The sequence below is a fragment of the Scophthalmus maximus genome, chromosome 15, assembly GCF_022379125.1.
Source record: "Scophthalmus maximus strain ysfricsl-2021 chromosome 15, ASM2237912v1, whole genome shotgun sequence".
Classification (NCBI taxonomy): domain Eukaryota; kingdom Metazoa; phylum Chordata; class Actinopteri; order Pleuronectiformes; family Scophthalmidae; genus Scophthalmus; species Scophthalmus maximus.
In genome coordinates this window covers 3,175,001-3,194,118 of record NC_061529.1, presented here as the reverse complement: position 1 = coordinate 3,194,118, position 19,118 = coordinate 3,175,001, and the positions used below count along the sequence as shown (strand labels likewise).

The 19,118-nt window shown below is 45.4% G+C and overlaps 1 protein-coding gene across 1 annotated transcript in view; it reads left to right on the top strand.

Annotated features, from left to right (window-relative positions):
* Positions 1–7,919: 7,919 nt before the first annotated feature.
* The window catches only part of gfra4a (GDNF family receptor alpha 4a), a 199,321-nt gene continuing 188,122 nt past the window's right edge, over positions 7,920–19,118 (top strand). The window contains exon 1 of the mRNA XM_035609678.2: positions 7,920–8,372. The gene's annotated coding sequence lies outside the window, so the exon portion shown is untranslated. The remainder of the gene's footprint in view (positions 8,373–19,118) is intronic.

The following is a 19,118-nucleotide window of genomic DNA, read 5'->3' as shown; positions in this document are numbered from 1 at the left end:
TAAAGACAAGCAAACCGAATGAAACCAGTTCACTTGGCTTCATCAGCATCTCTGTATGAAACTTTATCAACAAAACAAAAACAAACAGCAACATCAGGACCGAGAGGGCAGTGATGTCTTTCCCCTCCACTAGGGGGCAGTGTGCAGCCGGACTGGATGAGAGCTGCAGCAGCGTGTGCTGCTGGATGATAAGAGACAAACAGTGACACCAGAGCAGAAATCCACCTCGACTGCAACATCGCGAATACGCTGCTGCTGCTGCAGTCGACATCAAACAAGCCGAGCTGAGACTGTTTTCATGTGTGTGCGTGTGTGTGTGTGTGTGTGTGTGAAAACAGTTTGTAACTACATCCAATTAGTGATGTTCGGGCACAGGAAGTTGATCTTTGTCTGCAAACAGCTGTTTGATCAAATTCACCAGTTAATGTCAAGTGGAGATTGAAGTTGCTGCAGCTGTTGCGCGTGTGTGTGTGTGTGTGTGTGTGTGTGTGTGTGTGTGTGTGTGTGTGTGTGTGTGTGTGTGTGTGTGTGTGTGTGTGTGTGTGTGTGTGTGTGTGTGTGTGTGTGTGTGTGTGTGTGTGTGTGTGTGTGTGTGTGTGTGTGTGTGATGATGTCATGTAGCACATCACAGTGTTCAGATAAACATGAGTGGATTAAATGGGGGGAAATGAGAGGAATGGAAAAAGCAGCTCGGCCTATTTGAGGAAGTAAAATGCAACGATGCTACAAGCCGTCTTCACTTTGAGAACTTGGAGCCACGGTGGGGTTTAAGTTAAAAGATGAAATGGATTAAAGTCACAACGAAGGTTCTCGACAAAGAAGCCTCGAGAGTCTGCGGGTTTTATTTTTTCTTTCTTTCTTTTTTTTTATTCCAGCCAAACGCTGCAGGTGACGACTCCCTGGTTATCAACGTGTCACGAGCTCCTCGGTCGAAATCAGCCGCTTTAACGTCGCCAGGTGAAAATGGGAAAACCTCCCGGACACTCTCAGGCCTCGGTGGCACTCGCAGGGGGAATAGACTGACGGGCCATTTATTGAAGTACATCAAATCACTCACAGCCAAACAATCTTGTAGCCATTCACCAACCAGGCACGTTGGGCTTCTTTCGCAGCCAAGTGTGGAGAGCTGGGGGGTTTGAGTTCCTCGAGGGGGGGGAGACAAGGAGAAACCTTCGGCGTGGCTGTGAGCATCTTCTCCAGCCTCCTCCAGCTCCGTCAGCCCTGCCCGCCTCCCCTCCCGGCCTCTGTCCTCCCGAGCTGCCCCTCATATTCACTCATCGTCTGCGCGGGCTGACCAGACCCAAGCTGACATTGTCACAGTCCATCTCACTCACTCACACAAATCTTTTTCCTTCTTCCCGAGCGGTTTCCTCTCCCGCCCGCCGGCACCCTCAAAAGAAGCTCCCAACAGAAGATGTTCTCATTGAATTCAGATTCTGGCCCTTGAATACAAAGGGCCGTCTCTTTCTCTTCCCCCCTCTGTAATATTCTCTCCTCCCGCCTCATTAGACGTCTCCCCTCAATGGGCTCAGCTTCCGCCACTGGATACAATATGAATTTCAATATTGAGTTGACAACTTATTCACTTTAGCCGCCTGTCGGGGGGGGCACGCGGCGTGAAATACCTGAACGCAATGGCTTCCCTCCCCCCATTTATATACATTAGCCATCATTTCGATCCCCTCTCGAGCGTATACAGTACATCCTTGGAATTTCAAATATTCCTCTTAACGGGCGAGAAGCTGTAAGAGCGGAGGTTGAGGAATGCTCCCTTCATATTAGGTGTCACGACAGATCTGCGTGATCCGTACATGTTCCCGCCTGTGGCGTGGGAGGATAGATTACATGTTTGAAGCCACAGCGCGTGGGCGGTGACATGCAACAAGCTTGAAATAATGCCTCGGATGTGATAATCATCAGTTCTTTATGTCGCTGCTTTGCCATAATTCTGTACATTACACCTGGAATTCTCCTTTTCTTGGGGGGGGGGAGGGTGTCCTTGCACCTCACGCACACACATTTGCACACATCCAGAGGCGGAAATGCATTTCCCCTCGCAGGCTCATCCACTCTATCAAGCATCAGAAGAGAGATGTTCTCTCTTAGCATCTCCAATCGTGTTAGATTTTCCAATTTCAAGCCTTTTATTTGCTGTTTTTCATCTTTTCCTCTTCCCCCAGCTCCTGAAAAACCTCTTTTCCCCCACGATTCGACCCACCGACGTGAGGCAGCTGCTTGTCAGAAGCTGTATCCTGTAGCTTGTCAGTGTGACACTATCACACCACTAGTCAATTAGTTGAATATATCAAGTCAATTGTTGCGTGATTGAGCTCCTGTGCGGTTTCCTCTGAAGGTTCAGCCTGTTGTCGCTCATTATCAATGAACAAAGGCTGCACCGTCTATGTATTTTCATATCTTTGATTTTTCTGTTTTCTCTCGTGGTTCTTTTTGTTTTTTCCCCGCACAGATTGATTGGTTGATCTGTAAATTAGCTATAAGCGATCAAGGAGTCTAGACTGAGAAAAGGCCACATAGTCCTGTGACTCAGCGCGGATTATACAGCAAACAGGAGGCCATCTGCCTCTGCATGGGGAAGGCTGTCTTATTACTTTTCATACTCTTCTTCCTATTCAAAAATACTGTGAGTGACAACTCCCATCACACTCCTGTCTCCGAGTCCGAGCTCCCTGGTCAAACGTCCTCATATTCTTTTTTTCTTTTTTCTTTTTTATCATCCACCAAAACTTCTGCTTCTTTATCGCCGAGCACTCGGCCCGGCCGTTAATCGCGACGTTAACATTAATTAAGATAATCGTAGAGCGAGAGGTCGGGGGCCTCGTCCGCCGTGAAACATCATCCCGGATCATAATCTCAACAGCCCTGAGCAAATGTGATCATATCCTTTACGGCAGCAGCAGCAGCAGCTGTAAAATGTTACGACCTCCCCGATAAATTTACATTGGAGAATGTCTGACTCCTTTATGGTGAAATTACAGTGAGAGACTGTGTCACTGTAGTGTTTTAACTCGGGGGCCGGGAGGGTTTAATGGGTCGAACCTCTTTATCACACTCACGACTTCTGTTTACATCTTTCATCAACGTGCGGGAAGCTGCAGATTGATCATATATACATTGTTTGCAATATGTTTAGTTCGTATATAGTAAATCAGTTTGTTGAATGATGGTGTTCTCACGGGACAGAATCCAAAGTTCAGTACAGTTTCCTCGCTGATATATGATGTTGAGTCATGTTGATTTACTTGCACATACAAATCCAACCCAATGCACAATATATTCAAAACAAAATTGATTTTGATTTTGAATTTTTGTGTTGATTTCATGGATGTTATTGTTATTTCTGCAAGTCAACTTCAAACAGCCAGTGCTGTAATGATTATGTTTATCACATATATATTATGCTTGTTCCCACTTTGTGGCCTGTAATCTGTTACTATTTTTTATTATTATTGAGGAACAGTTCTTCACACTTTATATATTCTGCCTAAAATTTTATATATATTATTTTCATATATAAATATATGTTTACATGCGTTTTTATGGCCTGTTTTCTTCAATTTGTTAAATCTCCTTAGCTGCTGTAACACGTAATATTCCCCAGTCTTATCAGATCCTTTGTATATTGTATAGATTGTTATTTCTGCAAGTCAACTTTAAACGACCATTACAGTCGTGTTCATCACGTCGTCCACGCTTCCTCCCAGTTGTGTGGCCATTAATCTCGAGGTAACTAAGTAGTTATTCTTCGCCTCACCTATAAAAGCTCTGATTGGTCAGTTATTTTTTCCTATAACCGGCCGAAAACCAGCTGTCACCGAGAAACAACGGCGTATCGATTTGAATCACTGAACAAAATTGGAAATTTGTGGACTGTAACTCAAAGGGTCGGGTTTAGGAAGCGGGCCAGTTGCTAACTGTTTCTCTCTGCTACTTCAACTTAAAGACTTTGACCACACACCGAACGTACATTAGAATTTAAAATGCAATCAATAAAGGTCAGAATAGTTAGACCTGACGTCTTGACTTGAGTTGTTTCCCGTGACTCACTTCCCCAAAAACCATTTCCTTACCATCTCTTGGATAAATAAATCAGTCAGCTTGCTCCTCCCTCGGAAAAAAAAATATGGATAGTTTGTGTCTCCTGCTTTTTTTGCCCATGCACCGCTTTACCACAGTTAATTAGCGGCTTCAGATTCAGCCACTCCGTGCGAACTGGCATGTGGGAGCCCGGCGAGGGGGAAGCGCTGTGCAAAAGTGCTTCATTACTGCTGCTCTCCAAATTAAATGGCGACGATGTATTATTCATTCGTGGAGAATCCCCCTGCGAGCGAGGCCCAGCAGGAAAACAGGAAGTGTGAGATGCAGTGTTTTTTTTCTCTCTCTCTCTCTCTCTCCTTCTCTGCCAGGCACCAAGCAGTCGGCGGATCCGCCCGGCTCTGCAGCCGGGACCCGGGAGAAGGTGTTCGGCATCCGGCCACACAGATTACAGGATGTCCAGGAGGGCCTCCTTCCAATGACATGCGTTCCCTTCACACCTGATAATAACATCTGTCCTGTGTCCACACACGTTTGTCTTTTCTTTCCAGTCAACTCCAGAGGAATGTAGTGAAAAACACGCCGATTCCAGGTCTGGAGCTCCACCGCTCCACGTCCCTACAGCGTTCCTTCGGTCCCCACAGCGTCCCACAACCCCTTTGTGTATTGATAAGTGGTTTAATGGGGCGTCAAGGGGAACTGAATCAACTCGTAACGTCGATATTCATCACAAGAACGCAATGTGTGTACCAGGGTTGTTGTTTGTTTTTTTAACGGGATCGTAATCTCTCACTAGTAAATTGCATATCGCCTGATCCAGACCAAGGGAAAAGTCACTGCGGGTTGTAAATAATGGAAATCCAGGCAGAAAAACCTCTGCTGGTTCGAATATAAGTGGCACGTACATGATGATATATTCACAGCTCATACAATAAACATGGGTATTATGGAACTTGTCTCAGATTACCACTGGTTAATACACTTCTTGATGCTAATGTGTAAATGTTGACAACGCCGGTTGACGCGACGTGCCAGCACCTGAATGCAGCATCGGTTTCCCCGGAGGGAGAGGTGCTGGTCTGCGGAGGAGGAGCGGCCCTGATTTATTCAGAGGATTTGGCCGCATTTGTACACAGCTACAGTGGCGCTTAATGTAAATATATGAACACGGGGACGTGTGTATGGCGAGTTGCATCGTAAAGTATGGATGATTCCTTGTATTTGGCGTCGTAACCGCAACTCCTTGATAATAAAAACGAATTCCCCCCTGCAATTGTGTGTAATCCACCGCAGACTGCGGTCGCACATTGAATCTTCCTTTGTGCATAGTAATGCAGTTTTAAAGAGGGAATTGCAATCAGAGAGAGGGAGGAAAGTGGGTCGCGTACGACACCAGGGATGTGCTGCAGCTGAAAGCACCGTGTGCTTGTCGTGTCATCTCTCGCTAAGCTGCCGTCACTCAGGGCCTCTCGCTAGGCGGCGTGTCACTCGCGTCGGTTCGGGCGGGCGGTGGAATCCACTCTAAAAGGCAAAGCCTGTCCAATTTCCTCCTTACCGGCCATTACCTCTCACAGTGGGAGCCTCCAGCATGTCCGATGACAGCTCGTCACGTATTGTGCCACCCAATGAGCTCTGTTGAAGCTTTGCATGTGATGGGAATTCTCTCAACGTTTTCCGAAACACGACACGACACGAGTGCAGAGGTTGAGTATTTAAATCTTCATTTTGAATGACAGATATGTCATGAAGGGTGGACTACGGGTATTTGAGAATGTAGAGTAGAAGCACACACTGTACAATTGCTTTGAAAATATCTTTTGAAAATGGCTGCCAGCTAGTTTCAACGCGTCTTTTGACCGAGGCCTTTCCTCAGCGCTGGGCCAGAGACCAGGAGCCCTTATGATCCACGTTGAGATGTATTCCAGGTGAAAGGACTCATGGGATGTGTTCGTATCCAGGAGATTTGTTTCTACCAGGGAGAATCTCTGGCAGCCTCCTACATATTCCTGTATAAATTCCCTACATTATTCAACAAATATGAAACATCTGGCCACATTATGTTTTCCCTCCAAAACTCCAAACAAATGTCTCCATATTATTGGCCACATTTCCACTTGTCGACTTGATACTTTGCCGATCGACGTCCCCTGTTCAACATTTCCCCTCCAAAATTGTCAGATTTTATTTCTGCTTGTTCCAGTTTTAGTCTCAGGCATAAAACAAATCTTCCACTAAAATATTGAAAGATCTCAGAGGTGCTTCTTCTTCTTCTTCTTCTTCTTCTTCTTCTTCTTCTTCTTCTTCTTCTTCTTCTTCTTCTTCTTCTTCTATCAGTTTGGGTTTGTAGAGGGTAAAGGGTGACACAGAATTAAAACGTTGATTCCATGAATCAGTTTGATTCATTCCCATCCCAACCCAGTTCTGTGACATGTCCTGATCCATTCACTCCTCATATACTTCGATCACTTTGGATTTACAGGAAGTAGAGAGACTTCTTTCCGTCCCCTCCAACCCTTTCCCAATTTATTTATTCCCGTCCCTTTCCAGTACCTTTTTCCAAATTTTGTCCCAAGTTGTCACTTTTAAACCGGATCCTGTTTCTGTTATTTCCAGTAGTCCCTCCTCCTCCATTCTTAAATCCTGATCTTGTCTGAGGTTTTACAGCGGCCCCTCCCCATCCATCTGGGTCATAGAGGGTGACACCGAATAACAAAGTTTCCCCCCTCCTTCCAGATAAATTTCTACCCCCGTCCATTCCTGGTTTAATGATGTCCCGATCCATCACTTTTACTCCCTCCCTTGTTTCAGGTAGCGTCCCCCTTCCTTCAGGTTGGTTCTGTGGGCAGCGGAGGGTGAAACAGGAGTGAATGGTTCTTCCCTTCCAGTCCAGTCACAATGTATCTTTCCCTCCATTTTCATCCCAGTTCCCAGACTTTTGTCCCTGTCTTGTCCCGATCCGTTACGTTCAATCAGCTTTCAGAGGTGTCCCCCTTCAGTATGTGGGGAAAAGAGGATGATGTCACGTCCTGACCCGTCCTTTTTGCTCCCGGTCCTGTATCGTGCCCATATCTTCACTGCACATTCTTCACCTGTAATGTTCTAGCTCTAATTTGCAGCAAGACTATGTATGACTGATTCCCCTAGAAATTGGCCCTCAGGATTCTTGTGCAAAGGAGATCGAGCCAATTCAGTCCATAGAACCAAAACGACGCCACAGGAACGATGGTCAAAAAAGCCTTTGTTTTACCTCACAGGCTTCAATTTTCTTTTTTTCTCTCAAATCTAATAATTTGTGCTAACAATGGGGACGGGGGGTCAACCCCAAATTACCTTTATTTTGGGTAGTTTGCTCTTTACTCTCACTTCTAATGAGAGTAATTTCTGTTCACAGTTTTCCACCTGTCACGGCTCATTAGAGCAACGTTCAACCTTTGTTTGCTGACTCACACTAAATATCCTTTCCCAAGAGTTCCGCAGCTCATAAAGGATATTAATGACTCCTGTAATTGATAGTAGCAAGGCAAATTCACATTGAAAAAAAAATGTTTTCCACCTCATTCTGGCATCTGATTCAGAACCTCAAAAAGATAAAAGCACAATTTAATCTAATGGATATTCTACAAAAGTACTCAAATCACATTTCAATATCTCCGACACACTAATATGATTGAGAAGATATGAGTTGTTGTGTGAATTTATTTTGAACATAGTGAATTCTAGACATGCTGGTCCCCACTCCTTACCAGCTGGTGGCGGTAATGCGCCATTACGTTGCTTGGCAACCGCCGATAGAGCTCCAACAAGTAGAAGAAGAGGAGGAAGAAGAGGAGGAAAAAGCGCGGGAGCTATGCGCCGGATGCTCGTTCGTTGCCATGGCTGCCGCTGCCACAGGTGTGCGCTGTTAACGGTTTGATTAAAGCGACAGTCGATGCGGAAGTAAGTGAGTAGCGAGTTTATTTTTAGCACGTGTGGGTGTTGTAAACACTGGAGGAAGAGGAAGAAGAGGAAAAAGAGGAGGGGGAAGAAGAAGAAGAAGAAGAAGAAGGAGAAGGAGGAGGAGAAGACGAAGGGTGCTGGATTCCCCAACATTGGATTAATTGGAAACACCTGGTGTCGTCATCAGGCGCCGACCCGCGGTCTCCACCCGCGGCTTCCGGGTTCCACACGTTAGCTGAAGGCGTCGAGACACCGAGCTGCTTCCTGCACCAACAGAGGCCGAGCGACTTTACAGGAGTATTTTCCCCCTGGATGCAACTTTTAGCGGCTGTGGGAGACTTGTTGAAGACAAGATGGAGGAAACTCGCCTCAAGATGCACAAGGTAGGTTTGATTATAGACCCGTTTGATTAGATTGGGACTGAGTATGTTCTGTTTGCTGCTGAGTTCCTGGGCTCAGTGGACTGTGGCGTGAATTAATCCATGTTGTTGTTATTATATTACGAATATTAAACTTGAGGCTTGTATGTTACTGATTGACAACACAGTAAATCAAATAACTAGTAACATTTATTATTTATCATGGTTTAAAGGGCAACATTACTACATTCAGTTAAAACCCTTTTTAACTTGTAGGGGGTGGATTATTGTACAGTAGAAATAAAAAACACAACAATACAATATTATACTTGTATATAACTTACATACGAAAAAAAAATTGCAGTAACTGATAAACTACTAAAACTTAACTCCATCAATCGATCTATGTTTTTTTAAAATACGTTTTAAATACCTCTGCCATGAGGTTATGTTTTCACCTGTGTCCATTTGTTTGTTGGTTTATTTGTTAGCAGAATTATGCAAAAACTACATCACTTAGTGAAGTGATGGGGCCTGGGAACGATTTATGATGTGGATGAAGTTTTATTTAAATCGTGTTTCCCTTTTTAAATATCTACTATAAGAACCTTCACTGGTGTATGGATCGTTCAGCCATGGCGGAGGTATGTGCTTTACCGAGTGGCCTTTTTGCTTCCATAGTCGATCATCGGATTCAAAAATAATTTCATATAAAATCGTCTCTCTCTTTTCCATGTGGGCCCCTGTACTGATGAGGATTGAATAGGCAGTGGTCTTGTAAGAAAGCTGAGACAAGAGACAGTTGTATAGAGTGTTGTGATGTGGCCCTTCCTCCCGAGCCAAAGTTCAGGTGCATAATTTCATAAGCAAAGTATTGAAATTCATCTTTTCATCTGCAGTTTCGGGGGGGCCAGTGTAGGTAGCTTTCCCCCAGCAAGGCTTCAAAATAAAAGCCTTTCTCCGCACAGCGTCGTCGCACGACGTCTCACTGCCTCATCATCTCGCCTCTCCGGCGAACATCAATCCCACTGATTTCCATTGACTCCCCCTTCACCCGAACTGAGGGCCACAATTAGCCAACAAAAGGTAATCTCGATCAATTTCAATTTCACCTTTTGTGGAGACGATTGAGAACGCGAGGGGTTAATTATCCCCCTGTAGTATTGATCGGTGGTCCTCGCTGGCCTGTTAATTAGGGTGACTGATTTGGCACCTGGGCCGGAGTGAGAGATAGACGATAAGCGGCGCGAGTTGCTCCTCAGCGATTTCCCGCCGCCTCCGTTGTTGTCTTCTCTCTTTCTGTTCTCCTCCGGTTCCTCCCCTTATCAGCCCGACTGTGCGTTTAGCGCAATGATGTAAAGGCCACTGATTCAATCTTTCATTTTCCCAGCTCCTAGTTGCGTGTTTGACGAATCCGGCTCGATGGAGGCGTCTGTCACTCAGGAACCCCGAGACTTTGCATATCACACGCTACTTACCTGCGACGGGAAGATGCTCTGCGCTCCACAGTTTTGTTCCTTATGTATTTTTCATGACGTGCAGGAGACGGCATAAGAGGGGTTATTTTCTCTCCTCTTGCTGTCATGTCTCATTGATGGGCGCATGATATGGAGACACTTTCTATCCTTTCCTATCCGGCCTGTCGCTTGGCTATGCTTGGCTAAACCCGGTGACAGTGTGGCTTCCGCTGTGAATGCAAGGCAGGCAGAAGCCTAATTGAAATCCCCCCCCCCCTCCAACGTGAGACGGAGGAGTTTGAGCTGTAAAAGTGTCTGTATAATTACCAAGGCCACTAATGAGAGATAATTAGGTCATATGGCAACGTCTCTACCTGGGGCCGCTGCTGCGAGGGATGTGGTTTGTAATAAGAAAGGTTGCACAAACTATGAACTGTCGTTGCTCATCGCCGCCATGAACTACCCTTTACTAATGAACAGTTCATTTGTAGTGGTAAGTTATCTTCTTCTTGTCATCACCAAAAAACGTAGAGTCCGGGATTTTGTCATTTGATTTGAATTCTCAGGAAATCTTTATATTTGCACATCAGCTGGGCTTTATTTTCTGTCCTCGACCAGTTTTACATTTGAAAACTTTTGACCAGTTGCTCGTTAATAATAAATCGTGTCTACCTATTATGCTGGTTTGCAAGAGAAGAAATATTCAGATCCTTTACATAATTGAAAGAAGCGCTAACCAGTGTTCAAAAATAGTAAAAAGTAAAAATCACATATTTAACAGTGAACTACAGGAGTGTGATCACAAAATGAGCTTAATAATTTATAATAAAATTGCTCATCATGCAGGAGACTGGTGCCTGTCAGAGTTCTGTTACTACAATATTTTACTTTGAGGATGTGGTAACTTGTTTTCCCTTTTTTTAATCTGCTGATTATTAGATTTAGTTTCTAAAATGTCAAAAAATATTATAAAAATATTTTTTAACGATTCGAAGATTAATCATCGCTGTTTTAGTTTGACGTTACGTTATACACTGTAAAAGCTCTTTATTTATTTTTTTTTATTACAGGTTAAACATAATAGAGTCCCAAAAAAGTTGTGAAGTAAAACTTCAAATAAGTGAAGTACAAGTACTCAAAAACCGTTGTATTGTCCACCACATTTCTAAAGCGTCATGTTTGACGCTTTCAATTTGCTCCGAGGTTCTTTGGTCTTTTTGAGCCCATCTGACACATTTACAGTAAAACGAGTATTCTCACAATACCCTGGTGAATTTGAGCCAACCTGCTTAAGTGGCGCGATTAAATGAGCCGCTCTCTAATGTTCTCCAACACACACTGGCCTTAAGTGCATACATCTCATCTGCAACAATGGAGCTATTCATTAAAAAAAGAAAATGGAGTCTTTACGAAAACATCCAGATTTGAGTCGGATGATGGCGAACGCAGGATGATGGGAGGGGGTTGAACGTGCTGATGGGACGTCACGACTGATATGAGAGATGCTGCTATGATGTTCCTGGTCACAGAAGCATGAGTGTGTAGAGCCGGTGGACGGAGTGTGTGCTTGAACAAGACTTTATATCCAGTCCCCTTCCGCAGCTCCGCGTATCGACGTTGCTCCGACTCTTCGGGGAAACAATTGTACAGCGTTTAGCTTACCGTCTTTTTTATTTTTTGGGGGGGGGTTTGTTTTGCAGGGCTAACGTGGAAGTCGATACTTCTTGGATTCGCTTTGTGTGCAGTGCTCAGTTTGTGGAAAACATTGATTTGCTCTTTGTTTTTCGCTGTGTGGCTCAGCTCACTGTTGAAGGATTAAGTTTCTCCATAGCTTTACACCATGTGCTTGTCATTTAGAGGGTAGTGAATGTGTGATGGTGTGGATTACTGAGCGCGCGCACACACACACACACACACACACACACACACACACACACACACACACACACACACACACACACACACGTACATGTTCTTCAGCATTGCACAATCTGCCTTGTCTTTTTTTTAAATGGAGAATATAAAAAAAGAGAAAAGTGGAGGAGTCATGGGGGCAGCTTTGGAAAGGCTTAATGGGTTTCTTCAGAACTCTTCAGGATAATGACCTCTTCAGCTCGCCAACCATTTAAGTGATCTCCAGTTAATTGGGCAGGAACCTCAATCATGTCTGCGTCTCCCCCACCACCACCACCATCTGACCCTAGTCTTTTTTTATTTTTTTTATCCATTAGCAGTATTTTGATTCTGCACCATCGGAGAAAATTATCTTCAGGGTTGAAGTTGGATGTCGTAGAAAAACCAATGTTGAAAGAAACATGTCTGTTTTTCTTGCGCACAAAGTCGGTCTTTTGCTCACCAAAGCACTCGAGCAGATTAAAAGGTTTTTATCAAAGCCTTGGATTAACCATGTTGTCAAAACTGTGTGTCCCCATTTCAGGGACTGTTTTCCCAACATGGAGTCACGAGACGATTAACGCGATGAGAATGAAGGTTTAGGACGACGACTATTAATAATGATTCATTGATTAGTCTAAAAATGTCTGGTAATTGTGTTAAATTCACATCTGAGCTTCCCAGACCCAAGGGAACATCTTCAGATGTCATGTGTTGATTCAAACCCAAAGATATTAAGTTAGGATTGATACAATCTGTGATTATTGATTGACTTCATGTAGTGTGCCAACTACTCACTTCAGCAGAAGTTTGTGTTTGGACAAAATAACTCAGAAATGCATAGATGGATTTTTACCAAACATGCTGGGAATATTACTCGGGACTGGTATTTCCAGATGAGTGACTTTTGGATCCGATCAGTGACATTTTGGTTTCACGCTCCGCGAGAGCGGCAGCTGCGGATTTATGCTGAATCCCTCCCGCCTGCCGAGGATGGTAAAATCTTTGCGCATGTTTTTTAACGAAACGTCGACACGGTGCTGCTGATGACCAGTCTGTGACAGACGGTCGATATTTTGTTTGTGAGAGAGAGAAAGAGAGAGCGGACGATACAAATATATATAAAAAAGATGGAGACCTTTTCATATTCGGTAACATCGTCCAGCCTGTACGATCAGCTGGTTGCTCTTTATTCCAGATGTTTGTCCCTCGGCTCTGGCACATGGAGCCCAGGCTGTGGGCGCCGTCTCGCCGGTGACACACAGACAGTGGCATCTGCAGGCTGGAGGCCTCTGCGACACAGCGACCGGCGACAGGATGAATATTTATCGCAGGGCACCAGTTCACCCCATCAGCTTCACGCCGGCTGTTCCCTGTCCTCCCAAAAGAGACAGACGGGGGGGGGGCGGACGGAAGTGAAGCAGATTGAGGGAAGGAGAGGGGTTTGAAAGATACTCTCCCTAGATGGGAACGACAACTTGGGAGGGTGGACGCTCGGGGAAGGGACGAGCGGAGAAGAGAGACTGAGGCAGGCGGAATGATTGCTTTGGAAAGGTGACTAGACAGCCACAGAGCAATGGAGAAAAGAAATGGTGTAGGGAGGACAGAGAGAGAAGGAGCAGAGGAAGACTGAGGGGAGGCGAACGGGATTGCTTTGGAAAGACGACTAAATTAAACCGGAGTGAGGTTTAAGTGGCGAAGGATGCGGGAAGATGGAGCGGGCTGAGGATGCCTTCGGAGCGATGAGTCGGCGGTGCGAGCGGAGAGGAAGGTGTGGACGTTTGGCGTCGGTGTAAAGAATGATTTAGCTCCGGATGAAGACAGAAGCCGACCCCCTCTCTCTCCTCCTCCTCCTCCTCCTCCTCCCAGCTCGTCCCACACACTGGCTGCCTGCTTCACCTGTGGACAGGCCGCCGCCGCCGCCGCTCGCTCTGGTTAAGGGATAAGTAAGCAAGGCTGCAGCCTGCGGATGGGCCTGTGTGAGATGGATGACCCTCGTCCCAGAAACACGCACGCACGCACACAAGGAAATCCATAAACTCTCGGGGAAAAGGGAAAAATACTAGTGCATGGAGAGAATCACTCGGCTGTTGTTGTTCTGTTTGTTTTTTTGCGTTGGGCAAAAGGACACACAAAAGGAGCTGGTAGCCGACCTCTCTGTGTGTGTGTGTGTGTGTGTGTGTGTGTGTGTGTGTGTGTGTGTGTGTGTGTGTGTGTGTGTGTGTGTGTGTGTGTGTGTGTGTGTGTGTGTGTGTGTGTGTGTGTGTGTGTGTGTGTGTGTGTGTGTGTGTGTGTGTGTGTGTGTGTGTGTGTGTGTGTGTGTGTGTGTGTGTGTGTGAACACTCGAGGCTTCCCTTCGTTATACCACGACCCATTACCTCCCAAGCGTCGTCGTCAGCTCGTCCGTCTGTCTTGTGTTTGTGCCGTCGTCCCGTTTACACGACAAAACCTGTAATCTTCCAGGTGCCCCCGCCCCCCAAGACAGACGTCTCAAGATCAAGGGCGGAAGTGCGAATAGACAAAAGTAGTCACCATCCTTCTATTTTTCATTTGTCAGCGAGGCACAGGCGTGACAGCATCTCCCCCACATGAAAAGGGAAAGATATGAATGCAGAGGACGGCGAGACGTGTCACTCCGCCGCCTCGCGCGTCAGCCAGACCCACTCGGTGGAGAGAGAGAGAGAGAGAGGGAATTCATTACCTCTAAATGTATTCTAATGCGCCCAAGTGCCAGGTTTCATCACAGCCGAGGAGTGTATTACTCGGGTTCCGTTAGCATTGGCCGGATGGAGTTTTCCATACAGTACGAGCCGATCTACTGTAACTGTGCAGGTGCCAAATACATTTCCATAATCTGTGCAGCGGCTCCGACGCTATGTGAGCGTTTTGCGTTCGCGCAGCCCACAAGTTCCAGATGGATGCCAGTAGATGGGCGCTTTTCTCCAACTTCCCGCAGCTCACTATAGAAGTGGAAATTCATCGGTCCAGTAAAAATAACTGCACTTTGCGCCACTTGAACACGCCTCTGTGGGAAGCGTATGAGATTGACTACTACTGCATCGCTCCGAGTTCCCCTCAAGTGCTCGTGGCATTTGTTTCTTTCACTCACAGAAAGAAGGAAAATTAGTTCACAGCTTCCGTCTCAGCCGCGTTCAGTTTCTAGCTGCTTTGGTCTTGTTGGGCAGTTTTCCTATTCGGTGTAACAACCTTTATTTTTGTTGAGAAAATGACTTCTCACTTGATTTATTAACATGAGTAAACATCTTCCTGAGGAGTTTATGGTTCTATCTCTACTTTCAAGTCTACTTCGATACAGCATGATGTTGATTTAGTGTCAGATGGATGATAAAGCACCGTATACAGCGTGATTGACAGCTGATACTGTCCCATGGTTTCAGGTGTAGCTGGCCACGCAGTGGACGAGCTCTCAGCCCCCTCCTCCCGAAAAGATGTTGGTTCCAAAATACAGTTAATCAACGTCTGATGTGTTGGTAAATGATGGCAGATCATCTTCTCTGGACAGAGCCAGGCTCGCTGCCTCCAGTCTTTATGCCAAACTTAACGTGTTCCGGCTCCGGGGCTGTGTTCAATGCACAGACAGACTTTTTTCATTTCCCTCTTTTTACAAAGACTGCAAATAATCCTATTTACCAAAAAAGTTGAACTATATCTCAGATTGAAATATGCAAAAGTGGATGCCGTATAATTTACACAGAACTTGTATATGAACACTCAAGCTGGAGGTATCCATGGCGTTGCCATGACAATTGAAAAATAAGGTAATCGCCCCCGACTACCTTCTCGTTAGTATGGGCGCTGACAGCAGCTTGAATTAGTCATCTTTAGCATGACGGATGAGACCTGGCAGGCTGGTAAATCCCTCCGATCTGTCAGAAACCAACGTGTTCTCCACCTGACGTGTGTTTGAAGAGGTCTCTGAAGAGAAACGGACAGCTGGGCGAGCGGGCAGCTTTTTTATCCGCGCGAGCTCGTCTCCCGTCCGCTGCCTGCGAAGGAATTAGCAGATGTGGCTTTACATCCCGGAGCAGAGATCAATGGGAATAAAAATCGAAGGCCCTGTCGAGTGAACACGCCCACCGAGATCAAACCCCTCAGTCGAACGAGCGGCGGCGGCGGGTGGAAGACGAGGATCTGCCGAGATCCTCTCGTTGTCGCGGGAGGGGCCTCGCAGCGCGCTCGCCCCGACTCGCTTGTTGTCGCCTTTTCATTTCAGGCGCGAGGTGACGCCCAGTGGGTGCCGTGGAAACGGCAGGCTGTGGAGTGACAGTTTGCATGAATCTGTTCGGCGTGTGACAGTCTGGAGAAGTTGCTGGATGCAGCTTGCTGCTGAAGAAAGGGGATGATTAGACGTGTGTGTCATTTACAAGGCTGCTAAATCTGTAAAGGCATTTTTTTTTTATTTTTTTATATCTCCTCAGGTTTTATTTGAGGATGGCTTTTTATAAAAAACCACACCAACGGGGCCACAGCAGTTCCGGTTTGAATCCAGCTGGAACGCGGCCGAGGAGAAAATGACATTACTTGTCACCCGGCATTATGTGTAATGTTCCTCTCTATTCCCACAGCAGCTGACAAAAATGCCATTTGGAGAACGGGGACATTCATTAAAGTAACATCAAAGCCATCATAAGTGGGAAATGAAATGCCATATGTACTAGAGTTACTGGTCCCGCCTGCAAATTAGCTGAAGGAAAAACACAAACACACACACACACACACACACACTTACACACTTGTTTTTTTTTTTTACGTTTGCTTTTCCTAAAATCCTAATTCTGGAGCCAGTAAACACATTTTTGGTCTAATTGCAACAAATACAATATTGTCTCCTGCAGTGTTTACTGGCATCATCTGTACAGCAACTACTGTTCCCCCCGGACACAACAAGCACAGAGATGGAGAGTCTTGCATCACCACTGATATGACATTCACACTTATTGTTTAGATCCAAAACTCTGCTGCAGGTCCGGATGTGAACATGTCCTTCACAGGAACCAATGGACCAGAGCTAAGCGGAGAAATGGGAAAATATTTCTGCAGTTTTTGCTTTAAGAAAATAACCAGTGCGACTGATCTGGTGTCAACTTTTTGTCGAATGACTAATCTGATGATCGTTGCGCCATCAATTTATCTATTAGTCATTTTAGCTTAAGGTTAAAGGATCTAAAACGGAAATTGCCACGAATCCTCAAATTTGAGATACAACGATCTTGTGTTTTGCTTGATCAACGACTATAAGGAGACGTTATGTTTTTTTCAGTTATTCCTTTTCTCTTTCCTGTAATATTGTTTTTTTTTGTCAATGTAAAATGTCAAAGTTAAAAAGCCCAAAGTCTGTGGTTGACCAATCACAACAGAGTAGAGCCAGCTGGCCAATCAGAGCAGACTGGGCTTCATCGGGAGGGAGGGGCCTTAAAGAGACAGGAGCTAAATCCAAAGTGTTTCAGACAGAGGTTTCTCTCACGATTCTCCTTCAAATGAGTATTAGATTATCGATTTTTTAAATATTATTGGTCACCTTGACGTTCAGTAGTGATTTGCAGGAATGCACCAGGGCCCCTTGTGACCAAACTGTACCAGGCCGAGCCAGAGAAACACCATCACTCTTCCGTCTCTCCCTGTAACCTACAGCTTACCTCGGTGAATCCGTCTGAAATGAAATGCCCTCCCGTCTGAACAACATGAAACATGGACACATTTTCAGTTCTCGTGCAGTAAAGGCTTTTGATCCCGATCCATCCTTTCACCGTGGCTTCCATGCGCCGGGTGCTATTTACTGTACGTGTCGGAGTGTGTCCCCGGTGTGTTGTGATCTGTTTGCTCCCTGGTTTGTACACACTGTTCTGTGCTTTTGGTGATGAAGGAATCTTCCCCTGAGGGAACAATACGGGATTATCATCAATCCGGCGTGTGATTTTTATGCTGCACATATATTTTGTTGAATACATTTTTTCGGTTCATGGTGTCATACCATGCTCTCTGCACTGCATCCATACTGTAACGTGATACCTTACCTTTACCCTCTCGCAACTTCAGAAGCACAGATGGATAAAAGAGTCCCTGCCCTTAAACATTTAAAGTTGGTAAATGCTCATGAACAAAAATGAGTGGAAACAAAACTTAACCAACTTTATGCTGAGTTTGTCCGAACAGAAATAGCATTTTTTGTCGTTGTTGTTGTACACTAAAGACATTTTCCTTTTGAAGATCGAAAGTTGAACTTAAGACATTGCACCTTTTTGTTTGAACCCAGCCATTTTTCAACTGGGGAAAAAGTACAGAAACAGTTTGACTGACAGGGGTTTCTTGCTGCCCAGGTGTTGACTTTTAGATAGCTTACGGTACTGGCATTGGGATTCACCTGTAAAGACTTTTGAGAAACAATTTTTTTTTCTCCAAAAGAATTAACCAAAAAGAGGCTCTCTGAGAACGGCGAGCCATTTTGAAGCACGGAAAAATGGGAAAATTAATCCGAGCCATTGCACAAACATTGGGCATAGCCAAGACAAGGATATGAAAAGGCCCTGGAAAAAGAGAGAAAACACTGGAGCACTGAGCAACAGACATGGAACGGGTCGGCCAAGGACAAGAGCAGCTGGTGACAGAAACATTGTGAGAGCTGTCAAGAACCCCCCCCCCCCCCCCCCCCCCCCCAATAACAGTCGGCGACATCACCACCAACCTCCACAGGGCGGAGGTGAAGGTGTCACGCTCCGCCGTTCGAGGAGTAAAGAATCCAAGAGGCAGCGTTTGAATTTGCAACATAAAAGCACAGAGACGAGCCGCTAAAGCTCTGGAGCAAAGTCTTCTGGACTGATGAGGTCTAGATTAACCTCCTACCAAGTGTGGAGAGAGATTACGGATTGCATACAAAGTCGACGCAAAGATGCCGGGTGATGCGAGTAACGTAAAGACGTTATTCACGTGATCCTATGTCGCGAAAGCCAATCGGCGTTGAGATCCCCCCCGACATCACCGACGTCATTCACTGGTTGTGTTTACTCGCGCGAATAACTACAAAATGATCCGGCGACCAAACTCGTGTGTTTTGGTTTTACCACAAGAGAGATGCTGCACATTCAATTCATGGTGATTTCTGAGATCATACTTGTAGTGTTCATCAGATTGCATCATTGATTGTTTTGTATGACATATGAAAAGGCAAGGGGAAGTTTATTTGTACAGCGCACCAACTGTAATCCAATCAAACGAATCCTGCTGCCACGAGGGTTCGAGATATGAAAATGCTCTCCAAACCGCAGCTGAATACATATTTGCTTGTTGTGGTTTTTTTCTTTTTTTCCAAGAGACTCTTAAAAGCTAAATGGTTCTTGATAATGTGCCACTGAACTCCAATCAAATCATGAGCTTTAAAACTAGCTGCTGTTATGGAAAGCCA